Source organism: Podarcis filfolensis (genome assembly GCF_964270895.1).
Source record: "Podarcis filfolensis genome assembly, chromosome: 5".
Classification (NCBI taxonomy): Eukaryota; Metazoa; Chordata; class Lepidosauria; order Squamata; family Lacertidae; genus Podarcis; species Podarcis filfolensis.
This window is the reverse complement of record NC_139608.1, coordinates 73,963,071-73,988,484: the sequence shown is the minus strand read 5'-3', so window position 1 is coordinate 73,988,484 and position 25,414 is coordinate 73,963,071. Positions and strand designations below refer to the sequence as shown.

The 25,414-nt window shown below is 43.5% G+C and overlaps 1 long non-coding RNA gene across 2 annotated transcripts; it reads left to right on the top strand.

Moving 5' to 3' along the window:
* The first annotated feature begins 5,057 nt into the window (after positions 1-5,057).
* Positions 5,058-14,284, top strand: LOC310763034. 2 transcript variants are annotated; one of them, XR_014548403.1, is made up of 3 exons: positions 5,058-5,279; positions 8,524-8,629; positions 14,152-14,284. It is a non-coding gene; the product is annotated as an uncharacterized lncRNA (long non-coding RNA). The 2 variants fall into 2 exon arrangements; XR_014548404.1 differs by lacking the exon at positions 14,152-14,284 and adding an exon at positions 13,372-13,652.
* Positions 14,285-25,414: the final 11,130 nt, after the last annotated feature.

Sequence of the window (25,414 nt, the reverse complement as noted above, 5' to 3'; positions counted from 1 at the left end):
AACAAACTAAGTAGCAAACAGATAAAACAAGATAAATAAATAAGGAGTAGCTATAATGTCCTCAGTTGCAACTACTGCCTGCAATATAGGCCAAAGAACACTGACATATTTCACAAGGCTTTGTGAAGGTAACCGAGATAATGTATGTGAAAAGCTTTGGCAGCCCAGAAGTGCTCTAAAAATGCTGCCATTGACATTGTAAAACTGGAATCCTTTTGAGAAAACGTTTAATTTCCTATGACATAGGTAGAATGCTTCCTATAAAGCTCCCATTAAAAAAAAAAGCACTCCAAATTCATATAATTAATCCCTACATCAAAGGAAGTTGCTCTCTTTTTTTACATGCCTTTAATCTCTCTCTCTCTCTCTCTCTCTCTCTCTCTCTCTCTCTCTGCTTTTATATTTTGGCATTCTTTGTGGCAGGAAATCATTTGCCTCCATTACATTCAAATCATACAATGTTTTTACTACCTGTATCCCTGGTGACTCAGCTTTTAAAGCAGGGGTGGGGAATTTGTGGTCCTACAGATGTTGTTGGACTACAGCTCCCATCATCCCTGACCACTGGCCCTGCTAGCTAGGGATGATGGGACTTGTAGTATAACAGCAGCTGGGGACCCAAGGTTGAGAAACACTGTCCCTAACTACTGATCCTGCAAGCTGGATTGATGGGGGTTAGAGTCCAACCACCCCTACAGGGCCAGAGGTTCCTAATCCCCTGCTCCAGAGACTTGTTCAGTGGAACTGTCCAGGGTGCTACCACCTCCACACACCCGACCCTGCCACTTAGGGTGCCATACAAGTGCCTGAAACATACAACGTTTTGGTTCGAGGCCTGAGTCCCACCTGCAACACCCTGCCGCTAATTGTGTCCCATCTTCCATCACATATAGACATTCTAAAAAGAGTGGTCTCCTCCATAACTGCAACCATATGATGTCGGAAGCAGCACCTGCAGAACATTCGCCTTCTTCAGAGTTAGAATCATAGAATTGTAGAGTGCAGCAGATCCAGCCCCCAAGCCATGCACCACTGCTGCCACCGCAGCAGCAGGCAATGCATTCCTTGAAGTCTGGATCAGCTGTCCCTGTGATCTTGCCACCTGAGGCAGTCATCTCACTTTGCCTCATGGGTGGGCCAGCCCTGATTGTTGGCTCACTCTTTTGGCCTGAATGCACTGTTTTGAAGTCGTATAACAAAATTCTACATTAGGTAATTATCCCACAACAACACTCCCACAGAGATGTGAACTTTACCACTCTCTCCCCCGCCCCTTGAAGTTTTGCAATAGCCATGGAAGCAGGGCTTTTTTTCAGCTGGAACTCACTGGAACTCAGTTTTGGCACCTCTCATTATAAGAGACCAAGGGAGGCATTCGTGGTGAGTTCTGGCACCTCTTTTTCTAGAAAAAGAGCACTGTCTGGAAGTTTGCAAATAGGGATGTTAAATTTAAGCGCAGACTGCTTCAGTCGTTCTTCGTACTTCTGCGCTAGCTCCCTGTAATATATCAGCAGACTCTTTTCATTTGCTACTTCCACAGTGAATGGCCCTTTTGTATAACAGTGGAATAACCTAGGGGTTAGTTGATTATTGCTTGATTACCCAGCCTTCCTGAACATGTGAACAGGATGAAATGAAAAGCTGGGGAAAGAAGGGGAGTAATCATGGCTCCAGATATTCATATTCAGGGGAATTCCTTCTAATTCTCTGCAGAAACACTCAAGTTTGTTTTCTCTTTCCCCTCAAGCCACTTTTGTGAGCACATGTCGGGAAAGGTCAAAGGAGCAAAGATGATCAAGGAATGTTTTGACCTGAATGCATATTCATCTTTCTTGATAAATTCATGCAAGCACGCTCTCCGTGGCTCCAGCAAATCTGGCAGGGGAGGCATTTTTGGTCATTCAACACAAAATCTTTTTGAAAACCATCTAATCAGTCCAATTTTGGGGGTAGGGAGGCTGCTAAGACATGAAATAATCATGGAGGGGAAAGGAGACTTGGGGATATGTTTATCTCTTTCCCAACTCCCTTTTGGAGTTTCTCAAGTAAGGAAGAAGCTTCTGAGTATGTTTTCAGGAAATGTGAACTGTCTACAAGCAGACTGAAAGTCAACCTTTTTTCCCCTATCCCTTTGAAAGTTGGTATTGTGTGAGAAAATTTAAAATCAAGCGTTGGCCCTGTTGGCTTCACAGAAATTTAGCAGGTAAACTTGCCTGAAGCAGAGCAACAAATAGTGTTTCCTACTCCCCCAGATCAAGGGGCCAAGTACCCAAAGTCAAATGAGTTACTTTGCAACATACCGTATTTTCGCTCTATAGGACGCACCAGACCACAAGACGCACCTAATTTTTGGAGGAGGAAAACAAGAAAAAAAATATTCTGAATCTCAGAAGCCAGAACAGCAAGAGGGATCGCTGTGCAGTGAAAGCAGCAATCCCTCTTGCTCTTCTGGCTTCTGGGATAGCTGCGCAGCCTGCATTCACTCCATAAGACGCACACACATTTCCCCTTACTTTTTAGGAGGGAAAAAGTGAGTCTTGTAGAGCAAAAAATATGGTAATTTTTGCAATCACAGAAGTGTGTTGTGTCTCTGTATGTGAAGCTTCCATGAGCAAATCAAAGCCATATGTGTGACCCAATGGGGAAGCACTAGATCACACTGTCAGCCCATGCATGCGATCTTCACTGGGTTCCAAGCCAACCATTCGGCCCTGTAAGCCCCCCATTGTGATCACATGGAAGCTCCTGAAAGAGAAACAGAGCAAAATACAGTGAGAATGCATGCTTCCAGGTACAGTGGGGTAGACAGCAACATTAAAGAGAAATAGAGCAATCTTTGTTTAGATGGAAAGTCCACAGGTTTCAGCACTGCTGTGATGGGGTTTTTTGTTTTTTTGTGGCAGGCAGGGGGTTGGGGAGACAGAGGAAGGGAGAACTGATAGGTGAGTAATTTAAAACTATCATTGAAGAGCTCTGCCATTTCTGTTTTTTTTTTATAAAATATTTATTAGCATTTTCAAGAAACACACAACAAACAAAAACCAAAAAATAAACAAAACAAAAAACACAAAAATACATAATATTCAAAACTAAACACAAAAGAAAATAGAAAAAACACATAAAGTTTCTGTTACTTATTATTCTTAACCTTATTTCTCAGACCTCCTCACACCTCCCCTTCTTGTATTCCAATTTAAATTGTCAATTCAGCAAGTCCTTAACTTATTTCTTTACCTTAGCTTAAACATTTATTCTAACATACTATTATTTTATTTTACTTCTTTTTTCCATTTCCTCAATTTATTTTTAACAACCTTATTTTCAATTAATTTAAGAAGAAAAAACCAATTTTACCTTATTAAAATTATACATCAATACTTATACCTCATTATTTATTCTTAGACCTTTTTCCTAAAGTCGACCAAAATTTCCCTTCCACGATTTACCCAATTTCCTTACCACTAACAAAATATAAAAAGCAAATTATCCTTATGTACCCTTTGGATTCCCAACCTCCACCCACCCTTTTCCCGGTTCCAGTCCCCAACCAATATCCGTCAGTCTTTATGTTATTTATTTAGCCTGGAGATCTCACGTCCGAGGCCCTTATATCTCTCTCAGTTCCTTTCTGCCGGTCTCTTTGATAGTCTTTGATATTAAGCCCCAAGTCTCGGAGGGGCTCCGGCCCAACAGAATCCATGTTGCTTCCAGCCGGTCCTCCATCCTTAAAAGCAAAGCCTATGGGGTGCTCCAACTCTTGTTTCAAATTTCTTTCAGATCCAGATGTCCCCAAAGCTCCAGCTTTCACCTTCAACAAATTTGTAATCCTCAGGTCTTCAGATCTCCTCCAAAGAGGGTCTCTCCATTTTCCAGACTCCCATTCAGACCAGGCTTTCCACATCCAATTTTTATTGTCCTTTTTTGTCATCATGTCAGGCCTCATATTGTAGCTCTCCTTTAACTCCTGCAAATCTCCTGCTCCTCCTTCATTTTCTTCAAGAACCACATATTGCTCCATCGTATCTACACTTTCTGTTTCATTTATTTGTTCAGTAGAATAGGCTTCCTGTTTCAAGTCCTTATCAGGCTCAAAAATGTTGTTTACTGTCCAGTGTAGTAGTGATGCCTCTGTAGACAAAGCATTGTATTCATCTTGCAAGTTTCCCAAGAGAACGAGTGCTCTGTCCAATTCTGCTTGAAATTTACGTACTCCAGCCATTTTTATGATGTAGTGTCCCTATTACCCCTCTAGGGGGATTTTAGTTCCTTAGTATTCCTTTCAGCTCAAAACCAAAAGTCCAGTTATTTTGTAACAGTCCTCCTTGTTTTCAACAAATTATACCAAATAAACCAGCAAAAACAGCAGAAACAATGTTCTCTTTTTCCAGCTGACAACTAGCTGACTAGCAGCTCACTTGACAGCTGTCAAAATCTTCAATGCAACAGGCTTTCTCATAGGACGTTCCCGGGTCTCGGGGGGGGGGGTGAAATTTCAACTCCCAAAATTCTTTTTATCCTCCAGTAAATCTTCTTATCGTGTCAAAACCGTGAAGTCAAGATCTTTCATTAAAAAACAAGAGACAAATTCTCTCGACCTTAGCTGCCCAGTCCTTTGCTTTAAATTGTTTACAAGAGGGGGGGGTGGACTTCCTTTTTAGCCCCTTCCCGCTCGTTCCAAATCCAAAATTAAAAAATTTTTTAAGGTTCCAATCTCCGTATTACTCATGGGCTTATGTTTTAGAGTCCAATCGGTCTTGGAAGAAGTTGGCGCTCTCTGTCAATGGCTTGCGGCTTCACTCCGTAGGCGAGGGAGTACTCTCAGCACCACCACCCTGCCTCCATTCCAAAGCCTTTAAAAAGGCTCCGTCGCGGATTGGGGGGGCGCAAATGGTGCCCGCCGAGTCTCTGTGTTCACAGGCATCCGCGCCTGTGATTTTAAGGGTCTCCGCTTCGCCGCAGCGGCCAGACCCAGACGCTACGGAGCCGATTCCCTCCGGAGCTCGGAGGGAATCCGCCATTAAACAATGGCGCCAACCCGGAAGTCCCCGAGCTCTGCCATTTCTGAACTGTCTTAAGCAAACAGAGGGCTGAACAAAGGTGCCTTTTCATCTCCAGCAACTCTGCTGCTGTGTCACAGAGGGCAAAATCAGTGACACTTTGAAGTCAGGGACTATTCCTTTAGAAACAGCTTTCAGCCCTCAGATTTTATTATGAAGATTGACAACGTCCTGAGCTTTCAGGAATGACGCCGTCAGTGTTCAGGGCAATGGAGTGAGCAGGTGAGTTTGTGTCTATCTGGACCAAACGCCTGCAAACAGCATCTTTTCCAGTCTCTTTCTTTTCAGCTGTTTATGAATTACTTTTTGCACCGCTGGATCTTTCTTCAAACAAGTCTGAATGGAGAACGTTTTCAGAATGTTTTTCTTCAAGCAGCTTATTACATGTTTAAACATTGCTTTCATTTGCCATTTATTTATCTTGTCATCTGAAACAATGAATTATAGTTGTTTATCTTCCTGGAAGTGTAATGACACACAGCCCCTGATTTTACTAGGAGTTTGCTGGAGTTTGAGTAGTCCTCTTGACTATAGCACTAGGGATGTTCAAGGATTTAATTTGGCCCACATTTTCCTAAGGGAACCGAGGGCTTTTTCAGATGCTCTAAAATCTTCCTCATGGGTTGTTCCCATGGCATGTGCAGAAAAAGCAATCTCATGTAAAGCAAACACTGGTAATAGGTACCATTTCCTCATGCTATGCTGCTCAGGCATGGCTGCTAAAAATGGGTCATCGTGCTCACATATGCTGCCAATGTGAATTGGCACTTGGGATCAGGAACCCCTCCACCTGAAAGATTTTACAGTATCCCCAATGGTTCCCTGATTAATTTGCTTGCCATGTTACCGTAGGCAGCAAGGCAATGGCTCATCTTTCAACTTCAAAGCAAAGAAAGTTTCTGTTCAGCCCCTGCTATGGCTTTTCAATGTACATAGAAAAGCCTGGTTCTACCCAGAGAAAAAACTTTTGGAATATGCCTCTGAGAATGTGAATGGCTGAATTTGGGCTGATTCAGGTCTTATATGAAGGAACATGCAGAGCCCTGCTATACATTGATTGAAGAACTCACCTTTTTAAAAGCAGCAGTGCTACTTAGGGATGGGTTCATCTGTCTCTTTCCAATCTGCCTCAGCTTCATATCTATAAGTCTGTCCCGTGCCCGTATTGTTCTGCAGAATGAGGAGGGGGTGGAAATCTGGCCCATTCCTACAGCTCGTCCTGCAACACTCTTCACTGGTAGAGTAATTTAAGGGTCAGGCTGTTAAACTAAGCGATTAGCCAGAAAGCCTGCAATCGCATATCTGCAAAAACCAAGCTACCTTTCCCCAATGATATTTGTTAGTGGGGCTTAATTGCACCATTTCCACCCTGAGTTATGGAACATTAACTTCACAAATTTTCTCAGAAATAAGGCAAAATCATTTGAACTTCTAGAAGTAATGAGTTTATATTAAAAAGTGCCTCTTGGCAATGAAACAAGCCAAATAAAGCCATTTCTTAATGTACAAATCTGGAATCAATTTGGAAAGCGTTGAAAGCCGTTTAAAAAATTAGGCTGTGTTTTGTTTAGTCAGAAATGAGTGTGGTGTTGTGTGTTATGAGAAGTAAGAGAGGAGGGTTGGAGAGATGGGGTGTGTGTCTGTGTTATGTCTGACCTGTTGATGACAAAGTCTCAGGGTGTCCAGAATCAAGAGAGATGTTTGCTGGAGGGATTTCAGTCTTCCTGCTGTGAATGGAGGTGTAAGCTTGGGAAGAGATCTGGCTGGATCCAGGGAGAGCTGGGCTTCCCTGTGTGAGATGCAGGAAAGTTGGAAGACAGGAACCGGCGGGAATGGAGAGAGAGATTGGGAGGAGAAGAGAAGGGATTTCTTATTCAGCATACTAGTGAAAGTCCATAGTAGACATAACATATTTTCACCCTGATCCAACTCTAGTCGCACTTTTGAAAATGTTTTCTATGTGTCAGTAGAATATGGATGCACATTTGAATGGGATAGATGGCATCCACACTTGAATGAACATCAGATTTGCATCTGTGCTTCTTGATCCAGCAAATGTAGCTCTCTTTAATGGACTGGGCTGCCAAGAGACACTGCTCAGAATAGCCTTCATCTGAAGACTTACTCCCGGACCGTCCTTCTTTCTCACCGGATGGAAATGGTGGTCGCCAACCCCATTCCAGATGGTGGCTTGGAACATTTCATGGAAATGGTTCACAGAGCGTGTTGCTGCCCATCGGTGGGACTCCAGGGCTGTAGGCTGATAACAGATTGAAGATTTCTAAGGACAGGGTAGCTAATGCAAACAGGGCAGCGGACTACAGAGAGATGGGAGCAGAGCAGCTCCCCCTACCCTCATCGTTCTGACAAATGGTACTTTTCAAATGGGACCCTGATGCACCACGTAAACTCATCTTAGCTGTGGAGAAGGTTGTGGCTTGCATTGCAACCTTAATTTTATGTTTACTGTGTGGGAAGTTTTTATCAGTGCCAACCTCTTTCAGTGGGGAAATGGAGCATGCGCTTAAATCTCTACCACTGAAGCTAGTGGGGCTCTATCAGCTGGATCATGTCATAGATAAATAATGTAGTTGTAGCAATCTTCTCCCATAACTCAGGAGATGATTTATTCCTTCTTGTGCGATGTAGGGATGTGATAAGGTTTCTGTCCGACATGTAACATGCGTACGCTACCCAGAACACTGCAATCTCCTGCTTCTGGGCAAAGGAATGGGGAACTATTTAATATGCAGGCACTACAGCTGATCACTTTATAGCTGACAAGGAGGTATAGCCAAATAGAGAACCTTTTGATCACTACCTATACAATTCATGGTCAAGTTGTCTCCCCTGCCAGGTGAGTATTACCACCTATACAATCCAGTGCAGTTTCAAAGATTTATCCTGCATTTCCCCCTCTTCTCCTTCAGTTATGAGAAAATAAATTGCGCCAGAAAATTATGAAAGGAGAGCAGAAACTTTGGTGAAATTCTCATGGGGAGGTTGAGGGGCTAGCTACTGTGCACCTGACAGCTGTTCATTGCTTAAAATGGGAAGCTTGATTTTTAAAGGAATTGGTCCAGGGTTTTTTTGTTTTTAAAGGTAAATGGAACAATTTCCCATAAAAACACAACAAGTGATCCCACCAATTTCAGCTACTCAGTAACAGTCTCCCTTGTCCCTTAAATCTCAGGGGAAGATGTCATAAGGTTACATTTCCCTTTGGATGAGTGAATATGTCAATTTCAGTTTCAGTTTCTCATTTTTCCGTATTTCTTTTTGTAAAAGTCCTCATGAAAATTCACCAACATCTTAATGTGAATTACTTGGCTGGAGAAGTGCATTGCAAAGTTCAGAGAAGTGCCCGTTTTGAACAATTGCTGCATTTCTAATTACAAATTAGGTCTGTTCCCCTTTGAAAGTGAACCGAATCACATTTCTTCCCCTGTCTCTATATTTCCCATAGGGATTTTCAAATCAGGAAAAAGCACAGGACCTGGGAAGGCTGCTGTGTTAAGGAACTATTTAATGGGAAGAAGAAACAACAACCACAGTCGCATCACAACAGTAAGGTATGTTTCACCCTGCACCCACCAAAATTATAAAGAAATACATTTTTTAAAACCCAAAAGTGCCACAAGGAAGAAGCAGAAAAGATGCAAGCCTCCTTGGCAGGAGAAGAAAACTTATTGAGTGAATTGGAGGACAGGTTCTTTTGCACAGCTAACTGCACTATACATTTCAATGCATCATCATACACTTTAAACAGTCATAGCTCCCTGCAAGAATCCTGGGAAATGTAGTTTATTAAGTGTTCTGATAGTTGCTAGGAGAGTCCTGTTCCCCTCACAGAGCTACGATTCCCAGAGTTCCATGGGAAAAGGGGGTGGACTGTTAAACCACTTTGAGAATTGTAGCTCTGTGAAGGGAATTCTCGGCACCCCTAACAAACTACCTTTCCCAGGATTCTTTGGGGGAAGCCACAGCAGATTAAAGTGGTGTGATACTGCTTTAAATGCATAGCACAGACAGGGCCTAAGTACAGCCCACTAGATGGATGGCAGCAAGGGAACCAAGTCTGGAAGATGTGCAGAGCCAGTAACTGATCATAAGAGGCTGCCTGCTGCCAGGTGAGGCAGTTTGTTGATCTGCACAGAGGATTCCCCATGCTCTAGGGCAGAGGGCCTTTGGCATCACTCACTGTGTGATCCTTTTCAACTGGAGATGCCACTGGGGGAATGAACCTGGGATTTTAAGTGCTCTGAGCTGCAGTCCCTCCATGCAGATTTTTTTTGGGGGGGATGAGTAATTCTCTCGCCGTGTTGACATGTTGTGTAAACAATTCAGTAGGAGAAGATTTTTTAAGGACAGATGGTGTTGACTTTCAGTTAATTGTGGTTTAATCCCATCTTCGAACATAAATGCTCACATTTATTGATGAAGTGCAGAGCAATTTTTTACCAGCCAGTGTTTCCTTTCTGGTTCTGTTTGGAGGAGCATTATCCAAACATGACGGGCTGCCTACAGAGTTTCATTCTTCAATGCACTTGCCTGTGATAGATTGCTATTCCTCTGTCACTTTTCTTTCTCCTTCTCTTTGCCGATTTCGTTTTCACATGGTTTCGTTCTGAGTTTTCTGCATACCGGGGAAACGCTTCCCACAGATGACTCACCCATAACGAGATATAAGCTTCAAGAATTGGTTTAACCCCTTATGCATACAGGCTCACAAGTCTATCTGCTCGCAACAATACACAGAGACCTCTAATCCAGAAATAACAGGTAGAAGGCAACATTGCTGGATACAGTACCCATCCCTTAAGAGCTGATGATCACTAGGTCTGCAGCTGAAAACATGGACTCTCTCTTGGTGTCCTTGCTTGGTCCCAGGTGCAGCAGCAGACGTCTCTGTGGGACTTTGCTAAGTCATGGTGCTGGGTTTTTTGTGGGGTGTGGGGGAGGTCACCAATTTGTCTATCTGGCTTTCTAAGTTTATGGATTTTTTTAAAAAAAAACAACAACACACAACCTCTAATTGGCACTAGAGCTCCCAAGTTGGTATTGCTGGTTATGTGTTTGAGGGGGGTAACAATAACATGAGAGCCAGTGTGGTGTAGTGGTTAAGAACAGTAGTCTCGTAATCTGGTGAACCGGGTTCGCTTCCCCTCTCCTCCACATGCAGCTGCTGGGTGACTTTGGGCCAGTCACACTTCTTTGAAGTCTCTCTGCCTCACTCACCTCACAGAGTGTTTGTTGTGGGGGAGGAAGGGAATGGAGAATGTTAGCCGCTTTGAGACTCCTTCGGGTAGTGATAAAGTGGGATATCAAATCCAAACTCCTCTTCTCTCTTCTTCTTTAGAAAGAATTAGTCATATTTATGAGTGTGATGGCCCAACATACAGTGGGAAAGTTCTGGGAAACTACTATGAAAATGAGTTTTTTTAGTGGAGAAGCCACATCAGGCAGATTTTTCAAGGAATGGAATGTTTCCTTCTACCAGCATATTTTGCCCTTTTACAGAATGACATAAATGTGAAGCAAATGTTCTGGATGCATCTGGGCTGGCAGAGACCACCTTACCCAACGAATGAGACGCAGCTGGCATTTCAAACTGTAAAAGCCTCACAACACGTCCAAGCTGTGTCAACACATGTCCTCAACACTTTTCTTCCCTGTGAAAGTTGCTTCTGTTTTTTTGCCTTGTTTGCAGGACACTTTAGAATTTCTTTAGAATATCTTCATAATGTTGGTGAACTGCCTAGGAAAGAATGTCAGCACCACACGAATTATTGCTTTGTTAGGAACCAAACACACTCAATTCCTTGGAACAAATGAGAAGGCGATCTATTATTCACTATTTAATGTTGCTAGCCAATTGGGTTTAGATTAGAAGCAGTGAGGTGCTCTGTTGCAGCTGTCCACACATTTGAAACTGGAAATTTCACTTTAACAAGGTCATATAATGAGACACAGTAAGCAACTAAAAGAACTGATAGCCATTTGTGTGATATTTTTCCTGTAGTTTCTCCCTTGGTTTACCACCATAGTTTTCAGTGCACTAATGGTATTGGCTCATCCTAATAATTTTGGTTCTTGTCCAAGCAGTGCTTCTGTTCTGTATGTTGAGTGTGTGCTGTTGGATTAAGTGCAATTATAAAAGAATGCACACAATGAAGTTGAAACTTAATTCCTCTGTACTTCCCCCTCCTCTCCCCCAAACCCCAAATGTCGGTCATTGTTGCTAGAAAAGAGCTTCCTATTCTCAGCTATCAGATCTCTTTGTCCTGCTGAAATCAATGTCTGACTATTGTACTTTCTACACCTTTAATTACTGTACTTTCAATATCGTGGATGAGTCCAGAGCAATAGGTTGCTTTGAAGAATGTGAGCAGAAAGCTTAATCGATGTCACAGGAAAAAGCATGCTTGAATGCTCACTAGTTTTCCCTAGAAAGTTAAAAGGCAAATGCATGTTTTCTGACTGAAGCCTATTCATGTACACCATCAGCCTGTTTTTTATATGTAATCCATGATATCTTATATATATATTTTCTTATGAGGCTTGCCTTGAATAATTGTATTTTCATATGCATGCTATTTTTTTTACAAAAAAACAACAACAATGCAAATTGCATCTGATGCTCTGCTTTAAAGCTTTAAAGCTTTTCTTGTAGGCAGCCTTATAAATGTTGCATAAGCTGTCAATATCTTTCTTATTGGTGTTTTTTAATGAGTTCAGCAAGGCATGCCGTCACATAGCAAGTCAATTTATTTTATCATGCCTCAGGAAATTCATTGCTGTTTTCACTAAAGTGTTTTTACATATCTGACCTATTGCCAGGGGGTTGGGCCTTAAGATCTGAGATTCTTTACCTCTGAAATTCCATAATCTTCCTGCCACCCAGTGCAGGGTTTTAGGAGCAGATATCCAGAGCCCTACTCAGCGAAATGAACAAGAGAGTCATAGAATCATAGAATCATTGAGTTGGAAGAGACCACAAGGGCCATCGAGTCCAACCCCCTGCCCAGCAGGAAACACCATCAGAGCACTCCTGACATATGGTTGTCAAGCCTCTGCTTAAAGACCTCCAAAGAAGGAGACTCCACCACACTCCTTGGCAGCAAATTCCACTGTCGAACAGCTCTTACTGTCAGGAAGTTCTTCCTAATGTTTAGGTGGAATCTTCTTTCTTGTAGTTTGGATCCATTGCTCCGTGTCCGCTTCTCTGAAGCAGCAGAAAACAACCTTTCTCCCTCCTCTATGTGACATCCTTTTATATATTTGAACATGGCTATCATATCACCCCTTAACCTCCTCTTCTCCAGGCTAAACATGCCCAGCTCCCTTAGCCGTTCCTCATAAGGCATCGTTTCCAGGCCTTTGACCATTTTGGTTGCCCTCCTCTGGACACGTTCCAGTTTGTCAGTGTCCTTCTTGAACTGTGGTGCCCAGAACTGGACACAGTACTCCAGGTGAGGTCTGACCAGAGCAGAATACAGTGGCACTATTACTTCCCTTGATCTAGATGCTGTACTCCTATTGATGCAGCCCAGAATTGCATTGGCTTTTTTAGCTGCCGCGTCACACTGTTGCCTCATGTCAAGTTTGTGGTCAACCAAGACTCCTAGATCCTTTTCACATGTACTGCTCTCAAGCCAGGTGTCACCCATCTTGTATTTGTGCCTCTCATTTTTTTTGCCCAAGTGAAATACTTTACATTTCTCCCTGTTAAAATTCATCTTGTTTGTTTTGGCCCAGTTCTCTAATCTGTCAAGGTCGTTTTGAAGTGTGATCCTGTCCTCTGGGGTGTTAGCCACCCCTCCCAGTTTGGTGTCATCTGCAAATTTGATCAGGATGCCCTTGAGTCCATCATCCAAGTCGTTGATAAAGATGTTGAATAAGACCGGGCCCAAGACAGAACCCTGTGGCACCCCACTAGTCACTCTTCTCCAGGAAGAGTCCTAAAATGCAGCATGTGGATGGCAGGGACTAGTTGGACACAGAGGAATGGTGGGAGGAACTAGCTGGGGAACCCCCAAGGGAAGAAGGCTCAGAGGCTGGGGAGTGGTAGTGGGACAACAATGAGTGGTCAGAGGGAGAAGACTAGGAAAAGGAGGTTGGAAGCTGAAGAGGCAATAGGGCTTAGTGAGCTGGGATAGTCTGTGGCAGAGAGAAGTCTGGGATCAGATGCAGGAGCTGAAATAGGAGAGTGGGATGAGGGAGGCCAAGTGGCAGACACGAGTCAGGCTTGTGAAGAGTCATAGGTGTCTCCTCCTGCTGCTGCAACAAGCTCCCCTTCCCTCTTGTCTCCCAGAACCAGAAGAGGCATGAAAAGGGCAGAGGAAAGGTTGGCTTCATGCAGGTGCAGTCTCTGATTGCTTGGGGAAAACCCAGGAGAGGAGGGGACTGTGAGGAGGGAGGGACTTTTAGTCTCAACAACTGATTCATGGGGCAAGACCTACGGGAGTTGAGCTGCTGTTCTTACTAGGCTTGACACTCCACCAAGACTGTGCAGATGATCTTTTTGCTAATAAAGAGATAAGCCCAACTTGCATGGTACAATTTACTGCCAGCTTACTCCTGACAGAGAAGATGTGCCTATTGCCTTTTAAAGAAGGGAGAATCTCTAACTGCACCACTGCTCTTGGGCCTCAAAGACTCTTCCATTAGGCTCTCATAAAGCAGGGGTGGGAAACCTTTTCCAGCCTACATGGCTGTTGCACCAGTCGACAGGAGAGCATTAATATTTCACAGCAACTGTTGTGCTAGCAGAAACTTGTTGCAGAACAAATTGTCCAATCTATTGCACACCAAAGTTACAACCACCTGCTTATGCATTCTCTTGCACAACAATGCTCAGCTGACACAAAACATTTTGCTAGCAGAACAAACATACCAATAGGTGACTTTGGCTTAGCACCGATGCAACCCTTTATTTTTCCTTGTACAACTTGTATTTGAAGGAACGCATGTCAGACGATTCTGGGAGATAGTCCAAGGCACACACTTTGCTCACACAAGACACAAGCATGAGCTGAGAGTGTGCCACGAAACACATTCAACCCTCACACTCACTCACGGCTGGACATTGCAGGGGAAGATCAGGAATGGGAAGCCAAGCTGCCTTTCAGAGAAGTTCTCATGCCCTTGTATACTTTCTCATGGAGGAACTTCTGGTAAGCTTACAAGGAATCAGGGCCGTATTTTGCCACAGATAGCAAAATGTCTTGGGGGACAGTCATGCAAGTCATACAGAGGTTTGTAAAACACACCTGTCTCTTACAGTCACTATATTCCTGAGAGGCTGAGCTGAGGAGCCATCCTGTCAAGCCTTCTCAATATCAGCAAGACCTGCTATGGGCATCTGACGGGATATTTCCCCTGTGATGTTGTTTCTCCAGATATAAAAACCCTCTCCTGAACATGTAGTGTGTGTTTAATTCCCCTGGAGCCACGCCTGAGAACACAAAATGCATTTTCTCTTGCTGAGAGGTTGGAACAGAAATGCTTTTAGGGAATGACTGATGCACAAAGCCAAGTCCAGTGTGTTATATAATTTTGCATTGATCTGCAATCAATGCTGCATTATTATGTGTGGATGAAAGGGCCCCTCCTTTGCACTGAAAATGCCTGTAATCAACAAGATACCAGAGTATGGGAAATAATCTATGCTTTATTGATCCCAAGCAATGGCAGCTCCCTCATATTCCCATCCATATCTGAGTGCATATAAAAAAGAGAGAAACTATATTATTTCCTGCTCACCTCTGCTCCCCTTTTTTAAGGATAGTGGTGTTTTAAAAAATTTCTCACAGTGAGGGATTGTTTACAAGAGAAATCACAGGGATTTTCAATAGCTCATGATCCAGGGCTCATATCATCAATCATGAAGCCAGCTAGTGACACCCAAGATGTTATACTCAGACATCACTCAGCTCACTATTCTTGGATCATTGTATCTTTGCAGTGAATGCCTGTGTAACCAGTATAAAGGCAATGGTTTGCGCTGGAATTTCTCCCCTGGCAAAAAGGAGCCCCTAGTTATCCAGGGTCTCATATCCCCCCCCCTTGAGTTTCGTATACATTGCCAGAATTGGCTCCCAAAGTGTTTAACACAAGGTAGATTGGAAAGTCAGAACAACACGTTTTCCCCCTCCTTACGTGCAAAAGATAGATCGAATGTGCTCAACGCATTAAGGGGCTGATATCTACAGAGAACCAACTATATTATACAAATCCTCATGCAGACAGACACACAGAGACACACACAGCTATTTCCCATGGAAACAGAAACACAGCTGGCCCGCCACTTACATGAGGGTTCAGTTCCGGGAGTCTGAGCCCAAAGGCAAAATCACACAAAGTCAGGAACCCCCAGAATTCACTCTTACTGCTTTTCAGGCTCTAGGAAGGTTGCAAGAAGGCCATGGGATACTCCCAGAGACCCTGTACCTCCTTGTGCACCACCAGGGCCTTCCTGCGACTTCCTCGGAGCCCCTTAAAGAAGGGAAACCCACTGGCTGTGTAGGTGCAGGGAAAATAAACAAGGAGAATGGGGATGGGCAAGTTTACCCTGCTCTCCATTTATCCCCTCCTCCCCATTTAAGGTTACAATTGTGCATGTAAAGTGAGTGTAAGTTGCAGGCCCACTGTATATAAAATTTGTTAGCAACTCCACTCAAGTTTCACCTTCCATATTCTTCATAGACTTTTTTGGTGCAAATTTCTTTTAAGGCTCTCCAGCACTTTTTACACTGTTCCTACTGAGCTCACATGGGGCACAGGTGGCGCTTTGGGTTAAACCACAGAGCCTAGGACTTGCCGATCAGAAGGTCAGCGGTTCGAATCCCCATGATGGGGTGAGCTCCTGTTGCTCGGTCCCTGCTCCTGCCAACCTAGCAGTTCGAAAGCACGTCAAAGTGCAAGTAGATAAATAGGGACTGCTCCGGCGGGAAGGTAAACGGTGTTTCCGTGCGTTGCTCTGGTTCGCCAGAAGCGGCTTAGTCATGCTGGCCACATGACCCGGAAGCTGTACGCCGGCTCCCTCGGCCAGTAAAGCGAGATGAGCGCCGCAACCCCAGAGTCGGCTATGACTGGACCTAATGGTCAGGGGTCCCTTTACCTTTAACTTACTGAGCTCACTAGAGTCCTTAATGCAACACGCTTCCCCTCGTAAGGTCACCAAGGGTAAATAACAAGTTCTAACATTGTGATGTATAGCCCCATATTTAAGAAGCTGGATTCCAGTATCTGATTTCAAGGAAGCCATCGAAACAAGCAGCAGATGGTTATGATTTCCAGTGGATCCAACATTGGCTGGTGGATCTACAACATACAGTCCACAGACTTGTTGTTATCCACTCTCCACCACCTGCTTCCATCTGGCGCACCCACTCGCTCTGCAAAACTATAGTTTGGTCTTGGATAGCCCCAGCAGTCTCCTTGCGTGGCGTTCCACACAAAGAGGTTTGCTTTATTGCAGGCTGGGTGGAGGAGAATATGAGCTCCTTTTCATACAAAGACAGATTGGGACTGATTTGCCAACCATTCATCTGAGTCTGAAACCAGGAGCCAAATTCTGCCATCAAACGCTCAGTCCTTTTGAAATCAGAGTTCCCTGGGAAGAGGGATTGACTGTTAAGCCACTCTGAGAATTGTAGTTCTGTGTGAGGAAATAGGAGTCTCCTAACATCTCTCGGCATCCTTAACCAGCTACATCTCCCATAATTCTTTGGAGGAAGCCATGGCTGTCTAAATGGGAAATATACTCCTTTAAATGCATATGGCAGATGGGGCAACAGTTGTGGAAAGCAAAACTTGAGAAACAACCATACATTTCTGTCTGCAGTGGATATTTTGGGCATGCTTCAACCTTGCCTATCAAGCTCCACTTTTCAGCCATAAGGGCTTGAAAGAACCATATGCTTCTCTTACTAATGAAAGCAGGGATTAATAGGATTTTAAGATGCTTTTTTTTAAAAAAAAAAAGGGGGGGGAGCATAGGAAGCCTTCATCCTTGAATTATATAGCTTTCCCCCTTTTTAGATGCATTTGGCATAAAAATTAGCAAAATGGATTATGACTTTCTGGGGGCTACCACACATTCCCTTCTCAAAGAGCTAATAGAGGATACAGTAATAGAAAATATAGATCATCATTAGTGCATTGAGGTGTATGTTAAAGGTAATTATATAACTGTAAAGTAAATAAATGCAAAGCTTGGGGGAATAGACTAACAAATAAAATGAATTAATAATAATAATAAATAATTCTCTTCAATACAGCACTGTAACAACATAAAAGAAAGAGAGAGAGTATTCATTTTTATATAGAAACTGCAGGCTGGTTTATGAAAGGCAAGCAAACACCATGCGTGTGATTCCAGCTAAATTTCCAACAATTTGTAATAAGGGCAAATATTTCTAGGGGCTTTAAGACAAATGTTTTACAGTATTGAAGTAAGAAGAACCCAAATCTCAAGCACAATGATACTGGGCAGCCTATCATTTTCCTGTGGCGGCTGTGGCAGATAAAGGGAGAGCCAATCCACATTTCACTTTTAAAAATAAGGTAACATGAGAGGTAGAATAAATAAATATTATTCGGTTTTGCTTTTATTCAAGCAAAAGTTCAGGGCATGAAAGGGTTTTGTGCCCATGTGAAAGGCCAGCAGTGAAATCGCATACATGTATATTCAGAAACAGTGGGGCTTATTCCCATGCAAATGTTCACAGGATTGCAGCCTGATTCATTTAAACTGGGCCAGCAAAGGAGACATCCCTGCTTCAGTGGTGATATTGCTCATTCTTTTGATTTGGAGTCCTTCATAAAAGCTTGGGTAATTTAATAGGAAAGCAATTGAATTCATTTGGGAGTGCTGTGATAAAATCAGTGCAAAGCTATCCACAAACCACCCAAGATTATCGTAACAGATTTGGCTTATGGTAAATGGGCCTGTCCCTATTATTTTGCTTAACTTGGTACCTGAGGCCACACTATGAGAACTTAATGGCTAGGAAACTCTGGGCTTTGGAATTATTGTGCCCATCAGAAGATGAGGACAAAGGACAGGGAAACACTGTAGCACAGGGGTCAGCAAACTTTTTCAGTGGGGGGCCAGTCCATTGTCCCTCAGACCTTGTGGGGGGCCAGACTATATTTTTTGGGGGGTGATGAATGAATTCCTATGCCCCACAAATAACCCAGAGCTGCATTTTAAATAAAAGCACACATTCTACTCATGTAAAAACACGCTGATTCCCAGACCGTCCGCAGGCTGGATTTAGATTTTAGTTTGCCTACCCATGCTGTAGCAGTTTGAATTAGGGCAGAGAGAGATTTTGTCCAGGAGCTGGAGATTCAGCTGGAGTCAGCTGCTATTGAGATGTGCCTTCAGGTGGCTCACATGACCTTTTTAAGACTCTGAGAGGTACACTGACTGAATGGTAATTTGAACTCCCTTTCCTTCTTTTTCCAAGTTGGAGTGTACTGCTCTGCTAAGTATTGATGTGCTCTCCTCCATCTGTGAGGCCCGAAGTAATTGCCCTCATAACCCCCCCCCCAAAAAAAAAATTGCCCAGGGGACTGCAACTGTTGTTTTGCTGGAATCTGACGCAGGATTAGCAGCTGTTGCTGCCTGCTTTAGGAGTCTGTTTGCTCTCCAAATGCACTGTTGGATCTTTGTAAATAAACATCACATATCCCATGCTACAAGGTTGTTCAGGGAAGTAGAGTGAGCTCTCCCATTTTCTCGTGTGTGTGTGCGTGTTTCACAAATGCTGAGTGTTTGGAGGGAAAATGCATAGAGGAATTGCCTGTTTTCTTCTTGCCCTCTTGTAATTGCAAAGGAACGAGGCATCGTTCAGTGTCCTAGTGAAATGAGCAGCAATCATTGAAGTTCTCTGCCAGCAAAAAGCTTGGGTTATAAAACATTCTCACCCCTGGCTTCATGTTGACAATGACTCAAGACCAGCCTTATTAGGAACATTTCTGGCATTCACACAACTTCTCCTATTGAGTGGCTCCTTCTCCTTCCTCCTCCCCTTAGAAATGAAGAGAACTGCAAGAGTCGTTTGATTAGAGCGGAAGCAATTAATGGCAAAGTCTCTGTCAAATGTTTCTCTTTTTTTCATTCAATTGTCCTCTAATCCCCAAGGCATTTCCCACATATTCCAGTGGCTTTTCAGCCTGAAATTCACCTGATAAAAAATTCTCAGATGGCAGCTTAGCCAGAGAGGTAAAATGTCATTAACGACTTTTCAGAAACTGTATGGTGTGCAAAACCAGTCGCTAAGAAATGGCTAGGGCAATGTGTGTGTTCTACAATGCTGTGCAGAAAATAAAAGGGCATAAATTTGTATTAGGTGTGTGTTATTTATTACAAGGATTTGGGATAGCTGGGCTGTTTGTTTGCTTGTTGCCCTGATTCTGTAGTTCCCAAGTACAAGTCATAGCTGAGAGCCACTTGGTCAGAGAGGGACCCAGCACAGGGAAGGTATGACAGCAATTGTCTCCCTTGACACCAGGATATAGCAAGAACTGCTGCCCAGGGGCTGTAACAGCTGCCACCACCAGTGGCAGAGGAAGAGGAGTGCGAGGGGAATGCAGCGCCCCCGGCAGCGCAATCCTGGTGGGGTGCCATTGCGGCTGCCCCAGGTGTGCCATGCCCCCAGGACACGCGCCATGCCCCTGTGGGCAGTGCACCATGCCCCTGGGATGCGTGCCAGCCCTGCCCCCACCCGCTCTCTGCCCCCCGGTGACAGAGCATTAAGCTCCGCCGCTGGCTGAACTTCAACTCCCATCATTCCTTACTATTGCCCATGCTGCCAAGGGCTGATGGGAGGTGGAGTCTAGCAACATCTGGTTCCCCAGCCTGGCCTATGCCTCTTCTTCCCTTTTTTTAAAAGTCTCAGTTGCCCTCAAATATTTTCTAAGGAACTATAATCAAATGTGGACTTAGATTGAATCATGACTTGTTTTGAGCAGAAGTTCTTCATGAAGGACAGAACCTGCACCGTCCTTGTTGAGCTGCAGAGTTATTGAAAAGATCTTTTTGTGAAATCAGAACAAGAGAGATGATAGGCGCAATCCATCCAAGATTAAGCGTATTTTGCTCCTATCCATTTCCTGCGAGTGAGTTAAGTGCACACTAGAAATCTTCTCACATTATCAAAAGGTCTTAATGGGGCTTAACTGGATTTTATGCTCTGCATAGGTTCTGAGCTTCTCATCAAAATTAAGACACTAATATTGCTAAATGAGTGATGCAATATTCAGATAAATTACAGCGGGTGCAGGAGGCAAAATCATAATGTTACTGTAAAATTCGTCTTTTCTGTACCTGAGAAAATGTGTTGTTGGCCTGCACGTCATATGGGTCATGCATTTGATTGCTTTATAGTGATACCGGCCTTGCATTTATCTTTTTGTCCTATTGTGAAGCTGATTTTCTGCACCACTGACTGCTTGGTGAGGTGACATTTGCTTTATCCAATGATAAATGGTACGTAGCCACTTGGAACCCCTCCTAAAGACCAGGAAACTTAAATATTATCATTTAAAAAATTAAAAAAGAAACCCTTTGAAATTTCTTTCTGCTGAGGTACAAAGATGAGAACTGAAAGTCAAAGGTTCTCCATGGTTACTGATCGACATAAAGGGCCGTGTCTAAAATAGAGAGTCATTTGGGATTAATGAGGGAGAACAAAGAAGAGCTGTGAAAGGTGCAAATGGGCTAGCCAAGCTCAGGGGCAGCATCCTTGGTCATTACACATTCCTTCTTAGCTGCTTGAAGTTTCAGCAATCTTAATGTAACAAATTATATATTCCTCCTTTTTGTTCTTAGCACAACTCTTTTGCAATAAAGCAGTCCCACGAAAATGTAACTCCTATAGTTGTGCAACTAAACTCCATAAGATTTGTACATTGGAACATTATATCCGTCTGTCTCGAGAGACAATGGAGTGCACCTTCAGGGGCGAAGTCAAACTGCTGCATCAGTAGGAGTGAAGTGACCTCCCCTGGGCAGTGTGTTGGAGGTCCTGGGCTGCCTAGATGACAAGACTCGCACCCCTCTCAGCCGCACTGGTGTGGTCCAAAGGAAAGCAGAGCAATACGTTGGGCACAAGCTTAGTTGCAGGAGTTGCTGGAAGAAGGTGCCATCCAACTGTCTGAGTAACGCCACTCCGGATTTGTGTAGGCCTTACTCCTTAGCCTTTTCTTCTCTTGAAGATACCATTATTATTATTAGTAGTAGTAGTAGTAGTAGTAGTAGTAGTAGTAGTATACAGTGGTACCTCGGGTTAATAACTTAATTTGTTCTGGAGATCCGTTCTTAACCTGAAACTGTTCTTAACCTGAGGTACCACTTTAGCTAATGGGGCCTCCTGCTGCTGCCACCCAATTTCTGTTCTCATCCTGAAGCAAAGTTCTTAACCCGAGGTACTATTTCTAGGTTAGTGGAGTCTGTAACCTGAAGTGTCTGTAACCTGAAGCGTCTGTAACTCGAGGTACCACTGTGCTGCCCTATACCTGCAGGTCTCAGGGTGGTTCACAGAATAAAATCAGAATATAAAACCACAAAATACATAATCAAAACGAAAAGGTTGTTTTCTGCTGCTCCAGAGAAGCGGACACGGAGCAATGGTTCCAAACTACAAGAAAGAAGATTCCACCTAAACATTAGGAAGAACTTCCTGACAGTAAGAGCTGTTCGACAGTGGAATTTGCTGCCAAGGAGTGTGGTGGAGTCTCCTTCTTTGGAGGTCTTTAAGCAGAGGCTTGACAACCATATGTCAGGAGTGCTCTGATGGTGTTTCCTGCTTGGCAGGGGGTTGGACTCGATGGCCCTTGGGGTCTCTTCCAACTCTATGATTCTATGATTCTAAAACCCAATAGCTCCCCCAAAGCACTTTAAAAGGATATCGGACGTATAATGAAGGTGCCAGGTGAACCTCCCTGGGGAGAGCATTCTCTTGCAAAGCAGAGGAAGTTTAGGACCAGAGTTCTCCTCCTCCTAGATGGGCTGCCTTCCCAGCTTAATGAGCCCTGAGTTCCCTTGACAACGTGCAAAAACCACCTCCTTGACCATTGGTCCCACTATTGTTCTTGTCTGCTCAATCCACCGGAGCCTGTCTTTGTATGCAGGGGAAGTACATTGGAACATAGGAATCTGCCTTATACTGAATCAGGCCAATTGCAGTCTATCCAGCTCAGTATCACCTACGGTACACTGATTAACAGCAGCTTTCTAGGGATCCAGACTAGGGACATTCTCAGCCCTACCATGAGATGATGAAGATTGAACCAGGGACCCTCTGCTGGGAAGCTGAAACTCTACCACTGAACTATGGCCCTTCCTCCAATAGGGTGTGGTGCTGTAGTTCAGTGGTAAAATACATGCTTTGCATGTAAAAAAACCCAGGTTCAGAACTTGACATCTCAAGCAGCAAAATGGAATCTTCTGCCCCTGTAATGAGGTTTTGCTTCTGCTGCTATGAATATTACATTCCTTATAATTTCATGGGGGTGCTTGGTGTTTGTATTTTGTCCTGGTTTTGTTTTTGTTGTTATTGTTTGGAGGTTTTAATCTTTGTTGTAAACTGCCTTGAGCTGGGCAGAGGTGGGATATCAGTGCCTGAAATAAATGAAGTCTGGTGCCTAGAAGACTTCGGTGCAAGTCCATCCTCCTGTGTGGGTCGAGTCAGCAACGTTTAGCATCTAATTGCTGTTCAGCGGCTCATGTAGAATGAATTGGATACGCCAGGTCTCAGTGCTTTCTGTAATCTTGTGTAGTCATGGGAACTGAAGAAACCCCTCTAGGCAGCTAGATTTCAGACCATTTTTAGCTCACTATGTCTTACTCTGGAAAATCTATTGAGACATTAGTGACCAGTCCCTTTAGGAACTGGTCCTTGGAATAGGGTGGGTTCAGTTATTACTGAATTATTATGGTTGGCTTCCACGAGACATTGTGAATGTTTCAAAGCAAATCTGTGTGGTCTAATCCAAGCACAGCATATCTGATGGGGCCGCTGTAAATTGTTTTCCTTACATTTGATTTCCATGTTCAACCACAGCCACATCCTGGAAGCATTGTTACGTCAGGGGGAAATGCAGGATGTGACACACAGGTGACAATGCAGTGGCTGTGCCACACACACTGTGGCGTTCTAGGTAGACCTTTTATTGATGCTGTCACTCTCTGCCACATCGAATGAGGTAGGTTGATGGCCTTTCTGCCAACCTAGGGAGATGGCTTGGGGCCATGGAACAGGAGCAGCTTTCCATGTAGAACCTGCACATGCACAAATGCGTGCATGAACTCAAGTGTGTCCTTAATTCATACCCACACTGATTTAAAAATCCCTTTGCTGATTAAAAATGCTTCCCTGCGTGATGCAACCTAAGATATTTATGTGTCAGGGGCAGAAAATAAAAATGGTGCCTGTCAGGATGCTGTCAGTGGCTCCCAGCTGGTTGCCCAGGAAAGTATAAAGACAAGGAAAAGTTTCTTACCGTCCTTTATTATTTCAATCTTTACAGAGAGAGGCTATAGAACCCAGCCTCATGGATAATGGTGTTGTCCCAAGTGAATCTCCACCCCACCCCCCATCTCCCCCACTTCCTCATTCATCATTTTCATCACCTCTGTGAGTGCTGCCAGGTGCCCTCTGTTTTTGAGCTCTTTGCTCTCAAACTTTTAAGGCTCATCAGGTTCTGGGAGATGGGGGGTCTGGAATGCTTTCTAATGTCAACGTGTCAGCCGGGATTGTTCTGGCTCTCCCATTATTTTTCCCTCATCTGCCTCTGAGCTGCGACCTCCCTCAAACCCCTGTTGTAAATCTATACTGCCTTCTTCCTCCTCCCTGGAAGGGTCAGGATGGGGAGGTGGTCTCCACCATTCCTCCTCTGCCCAGTCCCTGACATTGCCGCAGTTGAAATAAAAATCTAATAATATTGTAAATAATTGACAGCTTACTTCTCTCTCTAATGGTAGTCCAAAATCAGCTTTCTGATGTGGGTCACCATCCCATGTCTAATTGTAGGATGCATTCCTTCACTTTAAATTAACCAGTTGTTTGTGTGTACCGCCCTACTCGGCATATAATACCTTGTGGTACAAAAGTAATAAAGTGGGGGTGGTAGGAAGATTCAACTCCTCCTAAATTGCAGCCTGAGTTTGATTCCCTTTAAGGTCAGTGGAAAGGCTGACACTGATGTCTATTTTACCTATGAAGTAGATCCATGTAACCTTTTTCAAAAATATTGCCATGACCTTTCTTTAGTGCAAAGGATTATTTTATTTTATCTAAAATAAGCTTTCCTTGGCATTTACGCATTGAAACTGCAGTGAGTTGATAATATTCCTTCAGGGAGGCTTGTCTTTCCTAAATTTGATAGCAAAATGTTGTGTTTGGTTGGGCGTGATTCCTTTTGGATTCACCTTCCATGACTTTCCTTGAGTAGTTGGGATTCTTCTACAATATTTCACGTTTCCCCATTATTTTAGTTTTGTTTTTATGTGGCTTCCTTTGCATTCTCTTGCAACAACATTGAGTCATGGTTGTAATTATTTTTCACAGCTAAAGGATGACTTTCTGAATTGTCCACAGCAAATGCCTCCCTCCCTTGCTGCTAGTGGTCTTTAAAAAAAAAAAAAGATGCAGAGGGAGATTATCTGTCATTAGAGATGTGGAAGAAATTCTACTCAGTTTGCATTTAAAGCCAAATCCATCAGAGTTGTGCTTTCTGAAACTGTATTCAAACTGAAACACAGCCAAAAGTCACACTTAACTGAATTTTGTGATGCAATTCTCCAATCAAACAGTGTTTACAAAAATGGATATATGTGGGGAAAATATGCATAGAAGTCAATATATTAGTGAAAATGACATGCAACAATACATAATTTTGTGGGAAATTGTTTGTAAAAAGGTGTACATTAGTCAGAAAATGTGTTTTAACAAGTGAAATTTGCACAAAAATGCTGATGAATTTTCATGAAGCTTTTTTTTAAAAAAAAGTTCACAAATTGCTGCGGAAATGCAGAGAACCGAATTTATGGTTTTGAAATTGAGAGAACCAAAACTGACACATCCTTCTGCACCTACCTATCACAATGTTGCCATTATGACAATGAAGGGGAGGCCCTGTAGTCCAGTGGTAGAATACAGGCTTTGAAGGCAGAATATCCCAGGATCTTTCTCCAGTTGAAGGGCCTCAGGTTTCCTGGGCCAGCCCACACATGAGGCAAGTTGAGGCGACCACCTCAGGTGGCAGGTTCCACAGAGGCAGCAGATCCTGGTGTGACTCTTTCTTTTCTCCCTTGTTCCTCATGTAGGTCGTCCCTCACCCCT